Source organism: Catharus ustulatus, chromosome 1 (genome assembly GCF_009819885.2).
Source record: "Catharus ustulatus isolate bCatUst1 chromosome 1, bCatUst1.pri.v2, whole genome shotgun sequence".
In the NCBI taxonomy this organism is placed as follows: Eukaryota; Metazoa; Chordata; class Aves; order Passeriformes; family Turdidae; genus Catharus; species Catharus ustulatus.
Genome location: NC_046221.1, coordinates 124,124,893 through 124,151,226, shown reverse-complemented (window position 1 = coordinate 124,151,226; position 26,334 = coordinate 124,124,893). Strand labels below are relative to the sequence as shown.

The 26,334-nt window shown below is 37.1% G+C and overlaps 1 long non-coding RNA gene across 1 annotated transcript; it reads right to left on the bottom strand.

The window, feature by feature from the left end:
- Positions 1-1,297: 1,297 nt before the first annotated feature.
- LOC117004360 lies at positions 1,298-26,003 on the bottom strand. Its single transcript, XR_004419620.1, has 4 exons — positions 25,694-26,003; positions 25,463-25,597; positions 20,871-20,962; positions 1,298-2,422 (listed from the first exon to the last, which is right to left on the bottom strand). It is a non-coding gene; the product is annotated as an uncharacterized LOC117004360 (long non-coding RNA).
- Between the last annotated feature and the right edge of the window lie 331 nt (positions 26,004-26,334).

Below are 26,334 nucleotides of genomic sequence, written 5' to 3'. Positions count from 1 at the left end.
ATTTTGACTAAAATTTTGGTCGGAACCCAAAGTGCAGCTTATAATCAGGTGCGACTTATATACAGACAAAGAATAAAAAGTTGCTGTTTTAGTTGGAGGACAGGTGTCTGCTGAGAAAGGCAGGAGCTTCTCTTTGAAATGGAGAATGTAAACCCCCTCCCTCCAAATTATTATAATTTTGAAATCAAGGGGCGTTCAGGCAAAGATATGGGAATTAGGAATAAGAGTTCTTTTCTACGGAAATTAAAATAGAAATACAGTACGACAAAGAAACAAACCCCAAGCCCTGACAAAGTCAGAGTACAACCTGACACCCCGTCAGGCAGGGTGTTGGTAGCAGTCCCATTAAATGGTGGCTGCATCCTCCTGCAGTGACAGATGTGATTCAGTTGGAACAGTGCTCCTGTACAAGGTGCAGTTTCCCTCTAAAGGTCCAGTGGTGATGTGGAGAAATCCGTTTCCTTCTGGAGTCCAGTGGAGAAAGGGGCTCCCTTAGTGTCCCAAAACCTCTGTTTTTATCTTGGTAAGAAATGTTGGGCTCTTCCCGCTGGCTGGAGCAACTCCCAATGGGATGCAGTAATTTTATCAGTCACACAGTGGGACTCAATGGGCCATGAGCAGAAAATGACTCGCTGGAGGAAGGATGTGTTGTGAAAAAATAAAGAACAATGCCCCGCCTGGTTTCAATGGATGGCCCATTAACAGAATATCTGCCGGAGAGATAAGGATCACTGCCCCCACCCTCAAGAGATGGTGATAGAATAGATACCTTTTATCACAATCTGTATTGTAACGTGCAGCTTATAATCAGGTGCGGCTTATGTATGGACAAAGAATGAAAAGTTGCTGGCACTCGGAAGTGAGGCTTATACTCAGTGTGGCTTATAAACCACATATCCAGCTTACTACTTTGCATTTACAATATAGTAAGTGTTTTTAAAGAAAAGAAAAGGACAGTAATACTAAGTGAAGACATGCAAATGATAAACAGTGCACCTGTTACCTAAATCTGAAGGAAAAAACCCCTTAGCATGGATATACACTTGTCAGACTCAGTGAGAATAATTGGTCTAATGAACAGCTCTTTTTCATAGGGCTGGAAAAGATGTTGGTTCTGCAGTGTAATTCTCCTCAATTTTCCCCCCTCTCTGAGCTCTACTGCCATCATACAGAGCTATTTGTTGGAGAAATTGGCAATTTTTTCCCATTAAAGGAAACTGCTTATCGTTCTAGCTTTCCTAATTTCATGTAGCAGATGATACCATGCATTTAAGAGAGCTCACAGTGACCTTTCATGCATGATTTTGAGGCTTTTTATTGAGAAATGCTTCATACACATACATCCTTTAAAGCAGAACAAATGTTCATATATATATACAAGAAAAAAAACTCTTAGAAGCTACAAAATGTTGATGGTTTTCATTCTTTAATTCATATGGCAATAGGTTTTGAAGATTATCTACAAATGTCCTACTTCTGATATTTTACATGTCTTTTGTTTTGCTAAGTGTTTTCCTCCATGTTTTCACATGAAAACAGTGTAACAAGACTGGAAAAAAACCGTGAAATAGGATGAATTTTTTAACATAATATTAACAGCTTCTGCTAGTTAATTGTTTAACAATGCAGAGGTGAATACAAAGAGCAAGGGAGGAAATGGAAGTACACAGTTTATGATGAGAAAATCCATGACCATTGACTTGCAGAGGAAATAAGCACCTAATCATCATACATGGGAACACTTGCTCATTATATGCTAAAATATAAATTGTAAGGATGTATAAAAACTCTCTTTTCATTGTCTAGCCTCATATTTATGCTCCAAGCAAAATTTGAAATGCTGTGACTACATATGGCCTAACTATGCCTGAAGGGATAAACTCAGATGCTTGGAATAAGAATTTTCCCGATAAATAGTGGTACAATCTGGTGATTTCAGAGCAACTGCTGGCTAACTCCAGATAAAAGAGAAACTCCTTTTAATCCAATGAAATTTTATCATTTACACACCATGTCACTGCAATCAGGCCACAGAAGTCTACAAAGTCCTATTAAATATAAATAAGTCTATCTTGTCCTTAGTGCCATTCTTATGATATTTATTTCTCTGTGCTTTCTACTCACAAGTGAAGAGATCTCAGGTACTGAAGAGATTCTTGTTGCTGTTGCAAGGGGTCTGTTCTTTCTCTGTTTTATCTTGTATGTTAGTGGCAATACTGGAGTTTACTGTACTGAAGCATGGGTAGCTGTACCTCCAGAGCAGCAGAAGGATGCCATAGGTGATTGTCTTCTTTGCTGCATGAACTGTAAATATTTGTCCATGCCAGCTATGCCACATAACCAGTGCCTTCACTAGCTGGGCATGTTCCAAAAGGCCAAGGAAGTCTCCTGCTTGATCCATTCTTCAATTTTCCATGTTTTCCTAAAATGAAATTAAGGAAAATCAGTTTGATTTCATCCAAGTTTTAAGGGTCTTAGCAAGAGGACACATGCAAATGAACTGCAAAAGCATGCCTAGAATACGACAGTCTTTTCTCCATAAAATATGAACAGGTTCCATTCACAAGTGAAGAAATCCCTCATTTGTGCAGTAAAGGAAGACTGGCTTGAGGTCTGCTGTCAGTTCTGAAGCATACATTAAAGATTTGTCACTGTGGGATCTAACTGTGATCTCCGTGGAGATTTGCAGAAACTTGCATTGGTGTGACTGTGCAGAAGCCCCTGTGAATCTGAAGAAGTGTTAAAAAACAGAATGTAGCAAGGAATATGTTTTGGTGTTAAGATTTCCAAACACTGGTAATAAGCAATAAGTCACCATTTATGGCTCAGAATTGAAGACAGAATCTTTTCCATTTGGATGTGATCTGTGACTTTATCCATTTGGAAGTGACTTCTCTGCCAATATACACACACACACACACACACACATATATATATATATATATATATAAGATTTTCAACAATACTACCCCAGTGCAAGCTTTGCATCTAGGATAGAATTGAGTTCACAAAAATGTATCCAGGATATGTACCTGTAAACTCATATGGATATTGACAGCAGTAGCAAAATTGTTTTCTGTTTAGAAATTAGGACCAATGTACATATATGCAGAGCATTTGCAATTGTGTTGTAAAATATTTTTTATGGCATTAAAAAACAAGATAACACAGGGACTGTAGCTATCCTGGTAGTGTTAACATCTACTCACTAGATGGATTAATTAATTTATTCAAACAAAATTTCATGTTTCTTAGCATTAATCAGAATTTTTTCATTTTCTAGGAAAGCACATTGATATTGAGCATAGTACGCAGAAGCACATTGATATTGAGCATAGTATGCAGAAAGTTTGATTTTTCAGAACCACCAGTGAGGGCCCATTTTAAAATCTTGGAGAATATAAGCAATTCGAATATCAGGGGGAACTGATTGCAGGGAATTCTGGCATCTCTGTATAAGAGTCATCTGAGGATTTATATATTATACAGGACAGCTTAAAACAGCAATATATAAGATTTCTGTTGTACATTGAGCTCATAGATAGTTTTAGCTAAATGCAGGTAAGCAAAGTTTACCTATTTCTGCTTTAGATCATTTAGAGGTCACTTATAAATCACTATTAGGCCTCTGAAACAAAACCTGTGGATTTATCCACTTATGTGCATTAAGTGAATTTACTCAGTATAATGATATTAAAGACTGTGGCTTTCACAATGTGTGACATTTGCACATCTAACATGCTAGGTGGTGTATGGATCATTAAAAGTCAAGGTAAAAAAATGAAATGTCTAAAACAAAGCAAAACGAAACAAGGTATTTACTCTCATTAACTGGGCATTGATATTTATTTTTCTTAGTCCTTCATATAAGGAAACAGTTAATATATAGAGTTGTGTATTTATAGTACTATAACCACAAATCATTGCTCTAATGAAAATTTCTGGAGGTATTTTACCCTTCTATTGACACTTTGGGAGTAAAATATGGATTTCTAACCATATACAGAACTTTCTGACATGATTGCCAATGGTATAACAGACCTCTTAATATACTGAAGTTTTAGAACTTAATTTGAATATATTTCCCATTTTGAAGTTGTGATGGCAAAGTACACCTGCTTTCTTAAAAATTAACTGTTAGTTTGTAGTTTTCTATAGCTTAATCATAATTTCATTTTCTCAGTCTGTATTGCAGGCAGTTCACTCGCACTTCGTCTAAACTTGAATGTTTCCTGTTTACACATCAGAAAATATAGAAAGATGATAATATTTAGAAAACAAAGAAAAAATGAAAGCTGTGTTCAAACACATTATTTATATAATTATCCTATAATTAAAGTAATTACAGTTTGTGATGCAAAATAATCTTTATTTTTTTGAAACATTTGCAGGTTTCTTGAAGGGTGTTTACTGATCATCACAGCAAAGTGACATGAAAAATACTTTGAGATGTTCTCATTTCTGCAAAACATTTAAGCTGCATAAGACACGTTCTTCATGAAACAACTGCGTCTTTACAGTCCATTAATTGACAGGCCTGTATGAAAGGGAGTTAGACTGATATTCAAAGACATTTTTGAGCTTTTATAATCTTGACTGCAGCCACAGCTACTCTGCATATGAATTTTCTGAATGAGAGTGGATTTCTAACAAATAACATTGCAAGCAGTACAAAATGGTGTAAATGAAGTATTTCTCGCCTTATGATATTTTTGAACTTCTACATTCAATTTGCTTTCCTTTATAGCATCTGAAAAGCTGGAAGCTTACAAAGTGAATTCTCTGTGTCCATGAAACTACCTGAACCTAGGAGTAGTAGTTTTGAAAAATACCCACTGACTGTTCAAAAATACTGATCTGAGGCTCAGAACATGAGACCATTACTTGGGAAGCCAACACAAACATTATTTCTACCTTTCCTTGTTAGAAGCCTGTCACAGGTATTAGAATGAGGGAAAACAGGACCAGAGACCATCTCAGAGTACTTCCACCACCAAGGTGTGCCTGCTCTGCAGCAGTGTTACTCAGCTGGCAGCACACACCCCTTTCTTTACAAAGCATGCTCTACACACATTTTGGACTGCTGGGGGTACTAGTGCTGTACAGTGATGATAGTGCATGAAGATGGGGTTTTCCTCTGGAGCTGTCCTGGATTTTTCATCCTGGATTCTTTTTTTTTTACACCTCACAAGGAATGTTTCACTCTTCACAGACCTACACAACAAAAGTCGTTATGGTCAGATTAATCATGGAAGCAATTCACATACTTCAAGTAACATATAAATGGGACATATTCAGTAAGAAATATTAGTCAGCTACTACATTTGCTTGATTACATTTATGTAAATATCAATATGAGCACAATCAATATCTGCCAGGACTGTGGAAAATTAGGAAAACTGTAACTCTCATAGCATGACTTTTTTTTTTTATTGTACAACTAAAGGAAAGTGTATACTGACTTGCTCTCCAGAGACAAACATCTATTTATTATTTGAAATGAGCCATATCAGAGACAAGATGGATTTTTTTATGATTATAATAGGCAAAGTAGCACTTGTTTGAGATTTTTTTTCTTTCTTCTTTAAATACGATTCTTTAAATACGATCTTCAGCAAAATGCAATCTTTTATTTTTTCCTGTCCAGCCTCATGAGCAGGGGCTAAACACAGTGACCACATACTGGTATTAAAGTTTATAAAAAACTTAATCCGTCCAACAACCTCCAACAACCCATTTTCATTTTGTGAGTATAATGTGCTTTCACAAGTTCCCTCCTGCTATCATCACAATCATGAGCACTTCCCCTGCAGGATGGAGAATCTCAGCTAAGCACAATTTTAGGGTACACAAGAAAATGTCTGTTTCTCAGAGAGAACCTCTTAGGAAAAAAAAAACCAGCAAGTCTTCCATCTGTCTAAACTGTACAACATTTACCTGAATAAATTTGTTCTTTGGAGACCTAGAACTTGTTCTATGAGTTCTAGACCTTGTTTTGGTCCTTTGGTCATGGCCCAAGAGCAACTCCTGCTATATCTTCCAGTTTGCAAAAAGAGACCACTATCCATAAGCAGCCAGTGGCTCCCTACCCATCAGTCTGTAAGGCATAGTTAAACAGTTTGCTTTTAAGTTATGCCAGCCTTGTTAGAGTTAATACCCCAGAAAAAATTACTTGGAAGTTCATGTTTTCACAGGTAACCAGATCCACGTTAAATTGAGTGTAAGTTGTTTTTATGCAAACTATCAGGTGTCAAGATCTCTGCAATTTTTGGAGCAGTTTCCTGAGACTACCTGCTTAGGAATAAATTGAATAAAATAAGAAGTCTGGCTCAGCTTATTTTCTCAAGAAGTACTGAGAGAAATTAAGAGACAGACGTACAGTGCTGAAAAGCCACTAGAGCTTAGATAGGACTGAGTTCTTGAAAGACTGTACCTGCCTACTAGTCAACAGTTCATAACACTTACCAAAAAAATACATTACCAAATAATTTTCAACTAATTCTCAATAGTTTAAATAATAAATTAAGGAGACTTCATAGCAAGAAAGACTTAAGGGATTTTTGTACTCAATACTTTATATTTTTCTATGAGAAAACTAACTTTGCTAAGCCCGTCTCTTCCTAAAAGTGCAACCACCTTGGGCAGTCAGTTAAATTTATAAGTAACCCTGCTCTTAAAATGTTTCCCTAGAATTTAAAATATATCTTCCTGTAACGATGGGCTTAACAAAAAAAATCCATAGAATAAGTAAAAAAGTATTCTTCCAGCATTTCACAGGTACATTTTTACCACCCTATTGGCATAAATAACGCTTAGAAAATATTTCTTATATTTTTAAGGGTCACAGATTATTTTTGGGGCAGAAGATACATATATATATATAGAGAGAGAGAGAGTCCATCTTTCTAATTCCTTTGAAGAGTTATTTTTATGACTAAAATAATTGTTAACCAGAGGAGCTGAGACTGGTAGATGTGTCCGACTAGCAATTTACACCTTCAGCAGAGGATTTGGAAAAACTATACTGTTTTCTACTTGTTTCTTTCACTTTCCCTTTTTTATTTGACTCTATGGATCCTCTCCTTTGTTTTGATTTTGATGTTCTGGAAGATGTTTAAGATGTCCTTTCTAAAAGTACTGATTTTGTTATTGTCACTAGATGTTACCAGAAAGCACAGTGTCCTAGTTTGGAGGACAGGTGTCTGCTAAGAAAGGCAGAAGCCTCTATTTGAAATGGAGAATGTAAACCCCCTCCCTCCAAATTGTTATAAATTTGAAATCAAAGGGCTCTCAGGCAAAGATGTGGGAATTAGGAATAACAGTTCTTTTCTACGGAAATTAAAATAGAAATACAATACTACAAGGAACAAACCCCAAGCCCTGACAAAGTCACAGTACAACCTGACACCCCATCAGGCAGGGTGTTGGTAGCAGTCCCATTCAATGGTGGCTGCATCCTCCTGCAGTGACAGATGTGATTCAGTTGGAGCAGTGCTCCTGTAGGTGCAGTTTCCCTCTGAAATTCCAGTGATGTGGAGAAATCCCATTTCCCTCTGGAGTCCAGTGGAGAAAGGGTTCCCTTAGTTTCCCAAAACCTCTGTTTTTATCTTGGTAAGAAATTTTGGGCTCTTCCCCCTGGCTGGAGCAACTTCCAATGGGATGCAGTAATTTTATCAGTCACACAGTGGGACTCAATGGGCCATGAGCAGAAAATGACTCGCTGGAGGAAGGATGGGTTGTGAAAAGATAAAGAACAATGCCCCACCTGGTTTCAATGGATGGCCCATTAGCAGAATATCTCCCGCGGAGATAAGGATCACTGCCCCCACCCTCAAGAGATGGTGATAGAATAGGTACCTTTTATCACACTCTGTATTGTAACCCAAGACACACAGAAAGTCTGGTTATAGTCAAGGATCACTCTTGCACTTTTCCCGAGTTCATCACATTGCTGGGATTTGGTATCTGTGTGTCCTTCTGAAAGAGAGGACCTACCTTTGGAGTGCAAGTTCCAGTCAACAATTTATGAGTCAAAGCCTTTTGAAAAATTACTTTCTATAGATATGACATAACAAGTCTGGTGTCATAACAGGTACCAATACCTAAAGAAGTACTGCCATTTGTTTTGCTCCTGTTGTCACTCAAATGGTAAAATATTTTAAATTTCAACTCTTTCTTAAAGTAATCATACAGCACATTAACATCTTAAGTGCATTAAGAATACGGTAAAAGAGAGAAATGCTCTAAGATGAGAGATAAAAACCTAGCTGAAACTTCTACATAAGCTAAGCCCTTTGGACAGGTACCGAGAATTTTCAGTCTAAAGAAAATTTAGGAAGCAGTTACAGACAGAGTATGTGCTGGGTTTGAGTCTTGTCCTGGTTAATAAAGTGGCAGTCACTTTCTGTTGTAACAGTTCCTTATTAAGCATATCTGCCATCTGCAAATTAAAACAATCTGTCGACAATAATGGAGTGTGCTTTTTATTCAGCTTGCAGTGGTGTCTCCACATTACTCCATGCTCCCAAACTTCCAACTCACACACTGCTGTGGTGTGTCCTAAATCACACCAGACACTGCACAGCTCCTGAAAGCAGTGCTTGCCCAGATCATCGCAGAACAGCAGAGGTGTCCAGTGAACAAGAATTATTCTTTCATACCAGTGGAAATATTTTCAATAATTTATTATTACACACTGAAGACCAGAATATTGTAATCAAAGTTTTAAAAAGTAATTTTTAAGTCCCTCCGAAGTCTTTTGAATGGTACATGAAAGAACCCACATTTTAAACTGTGGTTCAGATTATATCTACTCTGATATTATGCCGTGGAATTTGGGCGGATGACTCATTTCTACTTTTTGCAGTCAAATAATTATTCAAAGACCTTGGTTCTTCTTCAGAAAAACACTTTTAAAAAACCATTATGGTCCTTTAACTGAAGTTCAGAGGAGTTACTTGTGATCACCATAAATTTGTGCCCAAAGAGGCAGAGTTCAGCCGGAAACTTTGAGGTACTGATATCAAGGGGAACTCTGACAAGCTATACAGTAATTGTAGGATGTCTAACCATGAAACAGTGTCTGGTTATTTGGATGAGACCTCAGAACTGAATAGGACTGATCAGAAACCTTCTATAGTGTTTGAACCCATTTTCCCTAATTATTTTTCTTTTCTTCAGCTCAGCCTTTGTAAGAGCTTAAATGAACTTAAAAATAAGTGTGTGTCAGCACAATCATTTTACTGATGGGAAGAGTGACCTAATGTTTACCAGCTTAAAAAATGGAGGGTTGGGACAACCACAGTGATTTAACCAGAAGTATTTAATAGAATCAATAGAAAAGCCTGGGTTGGGAGAGACCCTAAAGATCATCTAGTTCCAATTCCCCCACCTTAGGCAGAGACACCTTCCACTAGACCAGCTTGTTCAGAACCCCATTCAGTCTGGCCTTGTACACCCCCTGGGATGGGACATCCACAACTTCTCTGCGCAACCTGCTCCTCTGCCTCACCACCCTCAAAGTAAAAAATTTATTTCTGATATCCAATCTAAACCTATTCTCTTTCAGTATAAACCCATTCCTCTTTGTCCTGTCACTAAATGCTTTTGCAAAAATCTCTCTGTTTTTTCTTGTAAACTCCCTTCAGAAATTGGAAGGCTTTAGTTAGGCCACCCTGAAGCCTTCTCCAGGCTGAACAATCCCAATTCTCTCAACCTGTCTTCATAGGAAGGATACTTCATCCCTCTAATCACCTTTGTGGCCTCCCCTGATCTCATTCCAACAGGTTGATATCCTTCCTGTGCTGGAAACTCAGTTTTCATCAGAATTTCATCAAGGTTTTATTGTGATGTGGTGTTTTTTCAAGAAATAAGAGATTCAACATTCCTGTGGGAACCAAGGATTAGAAGAACAAGAAACAGAAAATGTTTAAGGATGACACTGAAGACATAGATGCTAATAGTTAATTGCCTCAGCCATTTTTCTGTAGCATCTGCTGGAGCCACACATGCAGAATTTAACACAGAATGAAAATACATGTGGTAAGCAACCATATTAGTAAGGTGCATCAGGTCTATCATGACGGGAAATATTTTAAGGGTTTGAAATGCTGTCTGTTCCTTTCTACATGCTTAGTCATGCTCTCCTATCCCACCTAGTTGAATAGGACTACATGTATTCTTGGAGGGAAGTATGTAGGCATGCATATTCTGAGTTTCTTTTCCCAGGGAAATTAGAAATTACTCAAGTTGATATGTCAGTGTCCCATTTTCTTTGGAGATGTTCATGGTGATGCGTGGAGGTATTTCATTTTCTTATGGGAGAGGAATAAGAGTACAAAACAGTAAAGGATTAGGAAATAGCACTAGATGTCTGAAAAATCAATTCAGTAATTATGGGTTTAACCCATCAAACACAGGTTTGGCCAATTGAGAAGAGTCTGTATTTACAAGACGTCATCTCTGGACAAATACAGATATTGAAAATCTCAAGGCTGGGTTTCTCAGTGTGGCAAACAGGAGGTGCAGAAAAATCCCATTAGCTGCTAACAGGATTTGCATCCTTGTATATCATGCACCACTTTGAAAATTCACTCTCAGTCATCAGGAAGGTAATATTCCAGCACTCAAAACTGCGTCATTTGGATACAGACAAGAGGCCTAATTTGTTATCATGTACAAAGAATCAGAAGCATAAAGAATTGCTTATGGTTAAATATTTTATTTAAAGCCTGGGGTTTTCCACTGGACCTGTCTACATATGAGTCTTTAATAAAAAATAAAAAAAAATTAATTACTGGATCTTTAGTTATTTATAACTTAGCTTTACAGTTGGATGGAAATTGTTCCCAATCTCAAAACCACAAAGAAATCTAAAGATAAAAGAATTCAAAAAAGTTTTACTCATAAAATGGGAATAGTTCAGTTACATAAAAAATTCCAAACCAAATAAAATACATATATTCATGTGCGAACTGTTCATTTACCCATCATGTCCCAAGAGTATGTTATGTTCCTAACAGTCCAGATAGGTACCCATATTTTGAATCTGTACAATTTAATTCACATACTCAAATTTTTATTGTGATGGAAATTCTTTGTCTTTCTCTTAGAGGATTTTGGAATAGTTCTTATTTTTTATCTCACATCAAGAAATGAAACTGGAACACACCAAGCAGATACAGAGGGAGACCATTGTACCACACTCTATCCATGAATTCACACCAGTGATTCACTCAAGTCAAAATGTGCCAGATCTTCTGCCAGCATAACCTTCTACCTCAAGGTTTTTCAGTCAAGAAATATGTAAGTGGGCAGGCAGGAATACTATCTTAATTCTGCATAAACTGTATCAAATGCACTAAATATCTTGACTAAGAAACTTTGAAAGAAAATGTCCAGAAGATTCCTCAGAGTACTCTGTTCCAGTCATTAAAAACTCTTTTTCCCAGTCATTAAAAAAAAAGTTGCATAGCTGGCAAGTACTCAAGAATTAGAATCTACTGATTTTTCATATCTGAAAAAGATATGTTTTAATTTCTAATCATAACCCTTCATGGGATTGAACATGAAGAGTTCATTGACATATATTTTAGCGAGATGAAATAATGTTTTATAGTAAATGTTATCATTTCAAATACGATGCATGAAGAAGTGATGAGTAATACCTGAGGAAACCAAACCATATTTAAATGCAAGAAAGAATGTTTTTGTGTCAGGATGTTCAGCAAAGCTGTTCCAGTAGTCATTGCCTATTCTGCCAAAATTTTGTTCATCATACTGGAAGTCATTCTGACAGCATTGCACTGCCTTTCCTCCAAAACAGCACCTGAAGCTGTGCTTAGCCTTTGGAAAATAAGCTGAAGCCATTATAAAAGCCTCTAATGAACCCAGAAAATTTTTCTCTTGTGAAATATTGAACTCCTCATGTATTTATATTAACGGGTTCTCCTTTTTTGCATAAATGTTTCCCCTCAGAATTTTATCTCTGAAGATTAGTAGCCATATCTGCAGATCAACTCTAATCCTCATAGGTTGTGTGTCTAGTTAAGTAGGCCACTCCTTTTATAAGGAGATCAGGAAAATCTAATACTCTTCCCATGGTTTCATAAGAAAAGAGCAAGTTTTCCAGAATTTAGCCTTTTTGCATGGTAGGTAGTTATTTTTCAGTGTTCTTTACACTTTAAGTGAAACCTAAGTGTTACTTCCAACTTCTCTATTTTTCTTAAAGCACCAACTGTATCAGCTTAGCCAGACAGTTTAGGTGTGCAGGACAGCACCATCCCTGGTGTTTGAAGTAACCTCATGAAGTCAGTCCTAGTGAATTCACGGGAGCTGCGATTATGCTGCTTCTTGGGGATGGGCTCTGGCTGCCAGCTCTGATGACATATCTGTCTTTCTAGCATTTGGATTATTTCTACCCAACAGGCATTTAAGGTCCCTAGGCAATGCACAGGAGGACACAGAGTACTAGAATAGAACCCAAACCATCCCATAAAGCTACGCAGAGAAGATACAATATCAAATACACATATGGACTGTGTAATGTGTGGTGCTCAAAGTCTGCCAGTTCAAAATGCTATGCAAAAAAGCATGTTTTCCACTTGTTCAGAGCTGTGGAGAAGTACTTCCATCTATACTTCTGAAGGTAGGGCAACACCAGTTTTCAGTCAAAAAGTGATTTTTGCAATTGCAATGCAAGACTGGGGAGGCAGGACTGATTTTAGCTCTTCTTTCACAGCCCAGCCTTAATGGTTCATGCCCAAGTGAATGGAAAGCAGTCAGGCTTGATCCTCTTTTTTCCTGAAGAGTCATCAGTCAGCAGTGTTATCAGGCTAAACAGAGCTACTGCTGGGGTAATGCTGAAGGGAGGAGAAATTCTGCAGGGGAACACACGCTATCCTCTCTGCACAGCCAAATCTGCTCCACAGAAAATAAGAGTCATAGGGTCAGGAAACATAGGGCCTGGGAACAGGAGTCTAGCCCAGGCTTCAAAGATGGATCCTATCTATTATGTACCACACGTGTTAAAAAATGCATTAGTAATCCTGGAAGCAGTTGCCAGACTCAAGTTTTGACCTGCTGAGTGCTCTTGCAACTATGATACAGAGTCATGCCCCATCTTTGCAGTGCATTTGAATATTCTTGTAATAAGACTGAATATGGTTAGTCTTTTACATATCAAGGCCCTTTTACAGAGCCCTGGGTAGTGCAGTCTTGGTTAAATGAAAACTGCCCTCAGCTGTTAGCCTTTCCAAAAAGTTTTGTAGACCACCTGAGGTATTTTAAGTGGGAATTATGTAGTCTGAATATTTCATATTACTAATTATTTCCCACAAATCCTTACTGTGTCCTCAGATAGTTAGGTCTGTTGTAATTGCTCCACTGCAATTTACAGAAGGTGAGAGGGTGAGTTCACCTTGTTTCAAAATCCTTTCTTATCACAAATTACTCTTTCATTCTGATAGCAATTTAGACCACTGATGGGTAAGTTTTGTTCCTTAACAGTTTGAAATAACCCAGTCATTACAGGTCAGGAGCTTATGCTGAATATAACTATGCATGTATAATGATACAACTGGTGGACCCAAAACTAACAAATGTGCTTGTCATAGCATAACAAAATATATGGAGTTGAAAGGGACCCACAAGGAGTGGGTCTGCTTCATGTAGAATACCACAGTTTCTTGCCTTCTTTGTAGACACAGAGTTGGTTCCCCTGATATGAAAACAGTTTTAGACTTTTGTTACAGAGACTTATCCAGCTTAAACACATTTTTGCCTCTGGGATTTACAGAACATGGAATTCATAGTGAGCAACCATGTTTCTACTGTCTCATCAGTGACTTCAATAATACAGTAAAGAGGTTTGTGCTGCTTTAAGGAGTACGCAGACAACATGGCACTTGTATTTGGATTCTAATTTGTGAATTGCTTGGCAGTCTTCCCATAATGCATTCATCGCAAGATATATTGGTTATGCAATGAAGTATTTTTTAATTGCTAGCTTTAGAAATATTTAAGCACTCAATTATTTTTATCTAAAAGACTATTATGGAAAAAAAAAGGAAAAGTTAAAAATTGATATGGCCATGGCTAGACAAGGATTATGAGTTGCACAGCAAGAGCACTGAGCCTTTGATGAAGTTTATAAATAATTAGTAACACACTTTAAGACATCTTTTTCTTGGTTCATAGTACCTGTGCTCATTTAATTCCAGCTGAAAATATACCCATTCATTCACAGTGAAGGACAGATAAGTTGGTAGCCAAGTCAATGGGAAAATAGATTCAAGGCAAATACTTTCTGCACACACACAGACCAGACACTCACTGAGAGATTAGGCACCAACACAAATTTGTCCTGCCCTGACAAAAGATCACAGGGGACATGAGACAGACTTTATGTGGCAGAGTAGTGCCCAGAAATGAAGGCATGTGAGTATGTGTAATACATAACATCTAGTTTTGATGTGAATGATTTTTAGTAACCTGAACAAGAGATTAATGTCAAGCAATAACACTCTATCTATAAACAGGCTGTCCCATTTTTGCTTTTTTTCAAAGTTACGTGAATGTCCAAATATCCTTTTTTGGTTCTTATTCCACATACATTGATGGGATGAATTTGGTCAGCACAAATGGAAATGAGCTTCAAAATCAACTCATATATTCACTGAACATCACTAAACTGTACCTCAAAAACCTTCACAAAAGTGTTTTCACATTTGAAGAAGCGCTCTGACCCCTAAAGATGCAAGCAGGGTGCCTAATGTAAATGCACTACCTAATGACTAAAGATAAATGTCTAAGTTCCATTAGTTCTCAAATCACTGCAAAATTCTGGTCTTAGTATAAATGTGCTTCTTGCAAAGAAGAACAGAGAAAGATCTCAGGGGTTATATTCAGACAGTTGTTTACTCATCTCAGACAGGACTTTGGAGAACTGTTCTGCACCAGTCTGTTGATTTGCACAATTCCCTAAAATATTAAACAAATGACAAATAAATATGAAGCCAAAGAAGATTGCTTTCTAACTTTGCTTCTTTTTCTAGTCATTTACAGACCACTCCTGTAAAGCTTGTCCTCTCAAAGTTCTTCACATAACTAATAGAAAATCAATTCTTCTTATCAGCGTATCCCCAGTTCAGACTGTCACACGCAGAGTTTTTCATACTATGTTATGTAAATCCCCATTGCTGTCAGCTCTGTTTGTGATACTTGCCTCTTAAGAATTACTCCAGTTGTGATGAAGTAGCTCCACTAAGAGAAGTCTAAAAGATGTCATAGAATTACTTCAATCCCAACAGCATTTTGTTTTATCATAAGATCTTTTCTGCATCAACACATATAATTAAAGGTACTATAGCATGCATACCATTGAACAGGCTTACACTTTGGGCATTCCTTATATTTCTGAATTTATACTATACTCCTAGTGTTCATATGAATGTCATTACAGGACCCTTTGTAATACTTTGGAATTATTATTTTTTTTAAAGTTGTAAATACACCAGAGGAGGGAGATAGAAAGGCTGGCTTCTTGATAAAAGGGATGTGGTAGAAATTTTTGAAGATATGTATCAAATTGACTGTCATCAACTATGTAGTGGAGTTCTGCTTGTCAGTTGTGTCACTTTTCCACACCAAACAAAAAAGAAATCCCTGACATGACTTTACTTTCCCTTTTAAATGTGTGCAAAGAGGAAAAGCACTGTACCATATTAATGCAGCAAGAATGGAAATACAGCGTTTTTCATAAGCACTTGCTTATGTGAGAGCAACTGTGCTATTTGCTTTCCTTTCCTTTTGTTGTCCAAAACCTGGTGAAGAAAACACAATGGGGTTTGAATAAAGAAACTTAGAAAGTAAGCTGATTTTTAGGAAAAAATATCCTTATAGCTAGCAACAGCTGTAAACTTAAAAGTGCTTTTTCATTTTCTATTCCATGTTTCAGATATCAGAATTTTTTTATTATTCATTCACAAAAGAGATTATAAGTACAGAGAGTTTTTCTTATTTTATTTTTCATTCATGTTATTGATATTTTTATTTCATCCTGAAAAAAAAATGGAAAAAAAAATACCATAAAAACTTCTTAGGCTCCCAAACCATGCATAATTGTTACTTTACTTTCTAAAAATATACTCACAATTTTAATTTTTATGACAGAATAGAATATTAAAATAATATAGAATAGAATTTTATAAAATATAAATATATACTTTAGAATTTTTAAATGTATATGATATATATGTATATATACATAGATATACAATGTATATATCTATATGTATACATATATACATATAGCATTTTAAAAGTTTATTTTAAATTTATATTTAAATGTTTATTTATTATAAATTTATATTTATATGCTTATTTTAATTAAGACTCTCAGCTGTCTTTAGTTTGCTTTGGTTTTATGGGAAAGGAAGACAAGTGTTTGAGATAAACTATATTAGGGTTCAGGTTACCTCAAGTTAGGGAGAGGTGTTACCTCCCCATTGGCTGATGCTCAACCCTTGAAGGTGGTGCAGTGTGTGATGTGACTTCATCCTCTTGTTTGAGGTCTCAGAAACCCTTTGGTGAAGCTGTCAAAGCTCCCTGGTACTGATAAGCCTGGAATTGCTGGCTTCTCCATCCCACTGCTCCCATACAACCAGAGTGTTGCAGTTGTAACCTCTTCTTGGTGGCACCTCTGCACATTACTGCTATACTTTTCTCCCTCAGGAGGCATGTTGTAATATGGATTTACAGTTTCATTTCTGTTTGTTTTGATTTACTTTGTTTTGGGTTTTTTTCTGGATTTCACTGGGCAGGAAATAAAATCACAACTGTTTAATTGATTTTCTTTTATGGAAGCTATATGCTTTACATTTGTTTTCACTTACACATGCACATCAGTGCTCTCTGTCTGATATTGACAGAGATTTTGGCTATACCTAATTAATAATTTTTAGGAGACCTCTGTAGCAGTCCTAAGTGCAGCCAGACAAAGTATTGTGAAAGTTTTCTGTAGTTGGGCCTCTGAAGCCCAAAGCTGATGATAACTTCTGAGAAGTATACTTATAACCTGTCAGATCTTTAATGGCTCCAAATTTCCCTATGATTCATAAATCACTAGAATGCAGCCTGAGAAACCAAGTATAAATGTAAAATAGGTACAGAGTGTGTGCAGGGAACTATGGATTCTAGGGTCTAAAATTCCTACATCACTGGATATTACAGTGGAAGAGGTATCTGCTTGAGGACCTGAGGCATACTTCATCCAGATCAGGGGCAGCAAACACCAACTTCAATGGCTCTTACTTGGGGGGAACAGTCTGACAACAAGCTAATCAAAGAAAGATGGGAAACCAGTATCTCCTTGGGATGGGAGGCAGATTCAGAAAGAGACTGATGTGTGCTGCTGTCCTTGAAAGCCCCAAGGTCTGAGACATCTGGGAAGAGAAAAGCTACCAGAATATACTTTATTTAAATATAAGATTTATTGAGAAAGAAGTTCCAAATTTTGACAAAAAACCACAATGGCCAGTAGAAAGGTCTTGGAAATACAGGAGGACACCATCCACTTACCAAAAATATTCTAATAATATAAGTTTTTGTCAATCAGCTTATGTTTGGAGTTTCTGAGTTTTTCAGAAACATCTCAGTAGGTATTGATCAGAGAAAACTGCAGAGCCCAGAAAGCTCTCTAGAAGGATGTGGGGTATTAAACCAAATGCAGGGAGTGGAGCTTTGTTTCTGATCATTATTTCGAGGAACCTTCTGGCTGTGCAATGGTAGATTAAAGTGAAGCTGGATTTTGGCTCCTCCAGCCTGTCACTCTGAGAAAGATGCATCAAATGCCAACATCTAATTCAAAATCCTTTTCCTGTTCTTGATCCAAGAAAAGTTTCTCTTCTGAATTGTTCATTTAGAGTTGTTTTTTAACAATGAGTTTTAGAACATACTTCCATCAAACAATAGATTTTTTCCTTAACTAAAATAAGGATATATTTTTACACATTCACCTGAAGACAACCTTAATGAAGTCTAGTGCCCTGAACACATTGTTACATTGAACTCCTAGAAGACATGAATTTTAAAGGGAAAAATGCTATGTATCCTCATTATTCATGGACCAATAAGGTCAGACACGGGTTTACCATATGTAGAAAACTTGAAGTATATAAGGCTGTTGAGATTCAATAGATCCCAAGGGTAACAAATAAAGGCACTGTTGTTAAAGGATGGTGCCTCTTTCAATTTCTTATATTTTTCTAAATTACCATTTGCGGGAACTGAACACTGTAGAACAGAAAAGGTGAACTTTTCTAGCAGTTCTCAAAAAGCCATTTATTGTTTGTATATTTCCAGATATAACTGGATTTAGGTTAAAGAAATGTAGGTCTTTTGCATTGCGTATTAATGCAGGGGTTTTTTTTAAAGTACTTGAAGGAAAAAATCATTACGATGTGTTTTACCAGTTACGCACACTATGACTGCCTGCTGTCTCTGGAAAATTTAAAAAGACAATTTCTGAAAGGCAAGTTATAGAAAAATTCCTTTAAAATTTACCTTGAAAAAATGGTGACTTCATAGATTAAAAAACATGAAGGAGTGCTTTTTCTTAAATACCATTTTTATTTTGTATTTTGCCTTCATAACAAATAATATTCTCATTTATATTTCAAGTGAAAGCAGTAGGCCTATGTAAAAAAAGGTGCATTTCAGTTTTTAACTTAATGTAGCACTTTTAACTGATTTTTTTTTCTTTGAAGATACGTTTTTGTTGCACAAGGTAATATAAAAGTGGCACAAAATTTCCCCTTCATTTTTATTTAAAATATTTACAGTATTCCATAAATATATCAGTTACTATATAGGAGTTTAGTGCTGAATGGATTGATTAAATAGCTAGCCGGATGCATAATTAATATCTCAAGGTCCCTTTTTAAGCTTGAGTATAACGGCCAATGAGAAGTGATGCGGCTGCTTTGGAATGAGCAAAGCTTTTAAATGTTACCCTTCAACCCACACAGCAGTCTCCTTTTCTTCACAGAACTGTGCTCTCGTCCATAATTTTAAGGGCCTTTGTAAATGGTGTAAGCAGCAGGACCTTTGGTTCAGCAGCAGTGATTTTTTACAGTTAAATGTGTAATTCTCCAAACGGAAGGACAGACGCTTTGGAGACATCATTATTCTTCACCTATCTGTCAGAAACTACAGAGGATCTAGCTGGTTTAGTTGCAGTCCTTTTATCTTCAGTCTGATTTCTACAATTTTTCAAATAGATCCACAAGGCATTCATCACACCATGAGCAGGAATTTCAGCCTGAGCATCACTAGTTATATAAGTTCTGGGTTGAGTAAACTAATTTCCCCTGATTTCAGTCATGTGAAGCACTGGGTGGAAAGGTCACCCTCATTAGTGGGGAGAGATGCTGCTGCCCTGGTGGCCAACTGGCTTTGCACCCTTTTAGTTATTGATCTGGGAGCATACTGGAGCAGGCAATGGCTGCAGGGCACAGCTCAGCTCTCTCTTCTTCAGGCTCTCTCAGGAAAGATACCAAAGGTTTCCTTCTACATCCTGGATCGCTGCTATGGGTAATTAAGGTTAGGCAAGTGAAATAGCTAAAAATGAAAGATTCAGATTACTAATTCCTCCTGAAAAAAATAGCTTTTGGGACAACAAATCCAAGGAAAATTTTGTGGGCCTATCAGAATCCCACCAGCTTAAAGTGACCCAACATTTAGTTTTCAGAAAGCAAAATCTCTCTGCATCCAAATCCAGGGAAAATGTTTAATATCAATAATTTTCTTGTGTAGTCTCTGTTCCTGACCTTGAGTGGCTGATTCAGAGCCCATGTGGGATTCAGGCCATAATGCCAAGGAAACTGCAGAGACAGTCAACATCATTTCTTCTAGAGGGGTCCCCCTAGGGTCTTGCCAGTGAAAATGATAGGGATAAGTTAAAAAATGAAATCGAGGAACGTCTTCAGCATTCAGAGAAAAATCAGTTCATGACAGAAGCAAGAGGTAAAGCATTAGAATTGTTTAAACAGAGGTGCACACCAGCGGTATAGGGGTTTTTCTAAGACACTGTAAGTTTCAGAAATGGGTCTGAATCATGTTGTTAGTGAGAGAAGGAGAAATCATGTTGTTAGTGAGAGAAGGAGAAAGAGGGAGAGAGAAAGTAAGTGATGCTTCTTTTTGGGGAACATTTAGGAAATTATTGAGTTAATTTTCTAGATCACTTGGTCAGACAGCCCGAATACTACATTCTAGTGTGGACACTCAGATTCAACGGCTTTCTCATCTTAGGATGAGGAAAGATGACTGATTCTTCCCCAAAGGAAGGAAAGGTTTAAAGACAGCTGCTTGGGAAACTCTACCCTTCCTGAGTAGGTTTCTCACAGGCTGCCTGGGCCCCAGTCCTGCTGTCAGAGGTCACAGTACAACATAGGGAGGAGAATCCAGCAGGAGAGAAGTGAAGATTCCCTCCAAAACAGCACATTAGTCTGTGCAACAAGCAGCCATGGGCACACACCCTCCATGGCCTGTTTGGAGCAGGCACCCTTGGTTTAAGGCAGTCTTGGAAAAAAACATGCTGCTCTTAATCCAGACTCTCAGGTTAGGCCCCTGCATGACAAAGCACAGTGTTAAATGGCCTGTGCCCATTGTGACAGCAAGAACCACTTAAAACTAAAGTAAAACAATATGGAAACTGTCCCAAACTTCATAATATATTACTGGATTCAAATCCACTCTAATTTGGATAAAAGCACCATCAGCAGAAATCTGGATACACATCCAAGTAGAAGCAACAGCAGTGTGGAAACTAACCTGGGACTCCTTGATCCCATAGGATGCTGGGCCATACTCACCATGTTCTAAGGTCAAACCAGCTCAATCCTCTTGCTTTGCGGATGGAGAAATAAGTGCTTGCAGCTTATCGTGGGATTTATACAGGAACAAACTGAAGGCCAAACAGAAAAAAGCAGAGTCTTAAAAAAGGACTTAGATTAGTCTCTGAAAGAAATAACTTGCATTTTTTCTGATGAATACTTTAATGCTTTCTAAATTTTTTTAAGAATTCTTTATTATTTCTTTACCCTTTTTTTCTGTTACTTTTTCCTTCCTTTTATTTTACACATTGTTCATAATTGCAGTAGGCCAGCTTGTGGAGGGTTAGTACAAAATGGATAAGTCAATTTTTTTTTGTTCAAAGCTTTCCTTCAGTTTATTAGAGAACGTAACAATGATTTGCACATAAGATTTCCAATGTAGGTGCCTTAAGCTGATTAGCACTTTATTCCGCTTTCACACATTTGCACTGTTGTGTGTTATAAAGCAGAAACTCCACTTGTTTTCCCATCTGGGTTTCACAAAAAAACAAAACAAAACAAAACAAAAAATAATAAAAAAATAAAAACCAGAAAAAACACAGTATTTTTTCTTGTACAGAAACTTTAAGATATATGAAATTTTGTTCCAGTGAGAACTGATGGTTGCTTTTACAAGTATTTCTTAAAAGGGCTATTCTTTTTAAAGAAAAACTAATGTCAGAGTTCTGTGAATGAAAGAATGAGCTTTCCAAAATCACTGATGGTGCTGTCTTGCTTCTCTTAATTGATTGGTACTTTGGTTCTGAAACCTTGGCCCACAGACCATCTGTGTCCTGCAGAGAACTTGCTAGCAGAGCCCTTACAGAGGAGCCAGATACCATGATGATAGTTACTCTGTTTGATTACTGCTGTTAAATCATCTTAAAAGCAGTTAAATATTCATGAAATCTTTTACTAATCAGACTTCTTCTAGGAAAGCAATTCTAAGTGGGAAATTTTTTTTTGCTTCTGAAGATGTTCTCCTTTTTAATATACTCAAATAATAATTAATAACTTATTTATAAAGCCCTATTGGCATGGCTGAGGTGCTTGGGGTACTATACAACACGATCAAAACAGAATCAAAACAAAATGAACAAAAGTTCATCCTCATTAGAGTCAAACCAAACACAAGAAAAATTACAGACAAGAAAACAGGATCTGCTTCTCTAATCATGTGGTCTCAACATTTGTAGTTTTGAAATGATGCTGGTGTTTGAAATACATCAGCATAAACCTCAAAGAGTGTATAAATAAGGGCAAAGTCCCTTTGTTCTTCCATAAACATATTTTCATTTCACACATCCTCATATGTTATCCTAGCTCACCTATTCCATAAAGCACAACCCATAAGGTATTCTGCATAGCCGAGGCTCTGTGTGCTGCCCCATACAACCTTCCACAAATAAACTGGCAGAGAAAAAGGTGCTCCAGGACCTTTGCAGCAAATGTTTCAAAATGTGACCCCCTATGTACTGGGGGAAATTATAAAGCAAGGAATTTGGCCTTTGCTATCCTTACAAATGAGAACTGTGGGGCAAAGTTCCCTGCTTGTCAGCCTGTGGACAGGGGAGAATCATGTTGGTATAAAGATCACTTTTACAGACAGCTACAAAAACATGAATTTCAGTACCATCTGTCACAAACCTTGCAAAAAAGACCTAGAAATTAACACATGGACACACATATTTAGTCATTCAAATGCACTTACAGAAGTATTTTTTTAAGTTCCATCTGACCCACAATGCAGGGAAACATCAGGTATTTTTTTTGCCATATTATCAGGTATCATTTCCGCCATACAGATTTTCAGATATGTAGACTGGCTGTACAAAACAAATAAACTTATTTTTCCTCTCTCTTAGACACCAGGTAAACTGCTACTCTTTACAAGTAGGTTAAATAGGTTATGGGGGATAAATACAGGAGGAAAAAACAAGAGAAAATATATAAAGCTGCTGTCATTAGCAGCAGCTCTTTCTGATAAAGCTCAGGTCTTAAACTATAGAAATGGGGAAAACAGATTAAAGCTTTGATGCCTTAATACAGTATCTATTTAATTTGAGATTACATAGTTCATAAGGAATAAATCCCCAAATTTATTTATAGAATCTTTCAACAGCCTTCAAGAATATCACAGTTTCACTTGCAGAATTCACTCTCTGGAGTCTGATTTTAGAAATACATCAATGCATAGATGATTTAAGAGAACAAAAGCTGATTTTGGGTTTGTATCTCAAGGTGCAACATTTGCTCTAAGCAATAAGTTTCAAGGAAGCTCAGCTGGAAGTGAGGACAAGTATTAATGGTGGAAGTTCAAAGGCATGGGTGGGAGCAGCAAGGATGGATAGGCTCAGGATTCACTAATGTGCAGTGAGACTGATGAGGGATGCACACTTCTATCCATCTGTACTTTGAGAACATCTATCCTAATATATCATCTGACTAATTAAACAGTGTTTCACTCAGAGGTGTCCACATTGGACCAGACTTCAGTATAGAGGCCAGATTCAATATCCATTAAAATCTAATGAGAAGTACATATCACACTCAGTCCCAGATATATATGTGGCAGGACATACAGACCTGTGGCAGGAGAATACTTTTTACTGACCCGTCTTCCTGAATTTCATTTTCTTTTCCAAGAAAAGTGATGCTGAGCATTTCACAGCATTCATCTTTTTGAAATAAAAAAAATAAAATGGGCTTTTTCACAATGCTTTATGGCTGGCATTTTTGACGTACAGTCTGACCTCTGATGCTTGGGAATTCTGGAGTTCTGAAAACATTTAATTGTATGGGAAGAAAATCCAAACTCTTGAATTGTCTATTAGATTGTATAACTGCTTCTCAAAAGCCATAGAAGCAAATGTAATATCATCAGAATTCACATGTAAGTAAGAAAACACGAGGTAGGAAAAATTATTCAACAACTGTCTAAAACTTATGGTCAAATATTTCTTTCTTCTACAGTCAACTTTCATCATAAATCTATTGCATAGCATGTTCTCCATGGGAAAAAAAAAGTAATAAAAAAGCAGTTGTTTACTTTGTTGGTTGTTTTTAACTTTTCAGAACCTCTTTCCTGAGTAAAGTTTGTCATTAAATGCTGACAGCTTCTCTGGATTAACACTAAACAAAGCAATTTTCTTTATCCAATCATCTAGCATGAGTTCAAATTTTGAAATTCAAAGTCTGTGATTTATATGGACTATATTTAAACAAAGATCAAGGGGATCCACGTGTACTGTACAATCTTGAACTCTTTCTTGTGTGAAATGAGTTTATGCAAGTCTGGTTCACTGAACAAGGCTATTCAGTTTTGTTAGTCCCTTGAATTAGTTTCTAGGTCAGCAAAGCACTAAGAGCATTAGAAAAACAAAACAAAATAACAATGACAAAAAATAATCTAGACAAACAACCCCCCCCAGAAAACCTCTAGACCCTAAAAGACTATATCCTTGTTATGCAACTCTTCCTGCTCACACACTTCAAGTTAAAACACCTCCTTTGAAGAACAGAAATGGGATTGCTCAAAGTTAAGTACATGAAAAAGAGGAATCAAGGCTAATGACTATTTTGCCCAGTGGAAAACTCTCCAAGTTGTATTATTTCAGCTCCTATAAATATCCTAATAGGATTTTCATGCTGCATTGGAAAATTCCACTGCAGCAACTCAGTCTGTTTTATATGTAATTCATCCCCGTCTTTCTTTTATGCCTGGTCATTTTTTATGTACAAACATGATGCACAGTTTACCAAAACATTTGGTAATTGTCTGTGTGAATCAAACAGTTGTAAAACCTGCATCATGCAAAAGCTCAAGGCAATACTAAATTTTGCCTTTCTCATGAAAATTTTTAATGCTGCCTGTATATGTGTAAGTCACAGACAGTCAGCACCATACAGCAGACAAATGTAAAGCCATTTTTTCTTTTCACTATATTATTGAAATCAGTTAAGCATAAGGAAAAGCAAAAACAGAGAGAAAAGACAAATCCTTCCTATTTCCATAGTAGCATCAGGCTACAGTTGTATGTTTATTTTTGAAAAATGAAGTTAGTCTGTCCAGCTGCTTTGTTTATAAGTGCATTTCTTATTTTTCCTAATTTAATATGATTTAGGAAAATCCAGAGAGATTATTTAGATGCCTTCCACTTGAAGCACCTTGGCCCTAGCAAGGTACTATCAAAGGACAACACCTGGGAGATGGTGTCCCTGTGGACTGCCTTAGCAGAGCCACCTGCATCTGCATCTTCATCCATTACCCCCATTTGACCAGACACCTACCATCAATGAACAGACAACAGCAGATGCAGGGGATATGTGTGAAAGTCCTGCCTTCTCATTCAAAGTCAAATCATTTGCTTCCTGTTGGAACACAGACCTTGCAGTTCTCTGAGGCTAGACATCAAAGTAGGCAGAATAGATCTTCTTAAAAAATAATTTCCTGGGGCATAATGATACCTGCCCTTTAGAGCTTTGGACAGGGCTAGGCTATTTTCTAAGAAGGAGTAGTTTCAAAGTGTGCAGCTCCCACTGTAGGATGAATCCATCCCAGTCAATACTCGAGTATCGAATATTGCAGTTACCTTGCAGTTAAAGTTTCCAAGTTGTTTCTAGCTGGTACTGAACTGAAAGCTTTTACTGCTTCAAAAGGGTTGCCAGGCACCAGCCTGGATTCAGTTGCATTCAGATATAATGTCTTTGTCTCCTAAGGCAGGGTCCTACATAAAGGATTTATGAGATGTTGAGGATTAAAACTATGGAGGATTCAAACAGACCAGTGCTAAAAGTGAGCCTGTGTTAGAAGGAGTCCTTACCTGTCCTACTTCCAGCATGTAGAAAATTATAAAACTGGGATGTGTCCTTTAGCATCTTTGTGCCTTCATTTCCCTGCAGAGGATGGCAGCCAAAATCTTCAGCCACTGTGGTACAGCACAGATTGTGCAGCCTCTCCTTGCCAGACTTCAGGGATACTTCTCAAGGTGACTGCCCTCATTCATACATCTGGGGTTTACACAATCAGGATCCTGGAATGAAAGCCAACATATTACTGTCAGTGCAATAGATTAAAATGCTGATGCTGCAGAAAGAAATAAGGGTAGAAGGTTCTGGATTCACGGACTCATTCAAAAGCAATATAAAATAAGTAGGGAAAATGACTATGTGGTGCTGAAGCACAGTGGTGCCCATACTGAGAAAAGAGAGCAACTGTTTCTTTCTGCTGATTTAGAGGAAGGCTGCCAAGGCACATCCAGTAAATAACTATTGTTCAGAGTCATCTGAACAAGGTTCTCTAAAAGCTGAGTTTCATATACAGAAGAAACACTCAACTGATTGTTATATAATAAGAGTTGACTGCAGAGGGATGGACTTTTACAGAAGCTAGGATTGTATTTTGAGTTAGGGAAAGCTTTTTATTCTGTGCATTGCAGGTCTGGGCTTTATTCTATTGAAATTT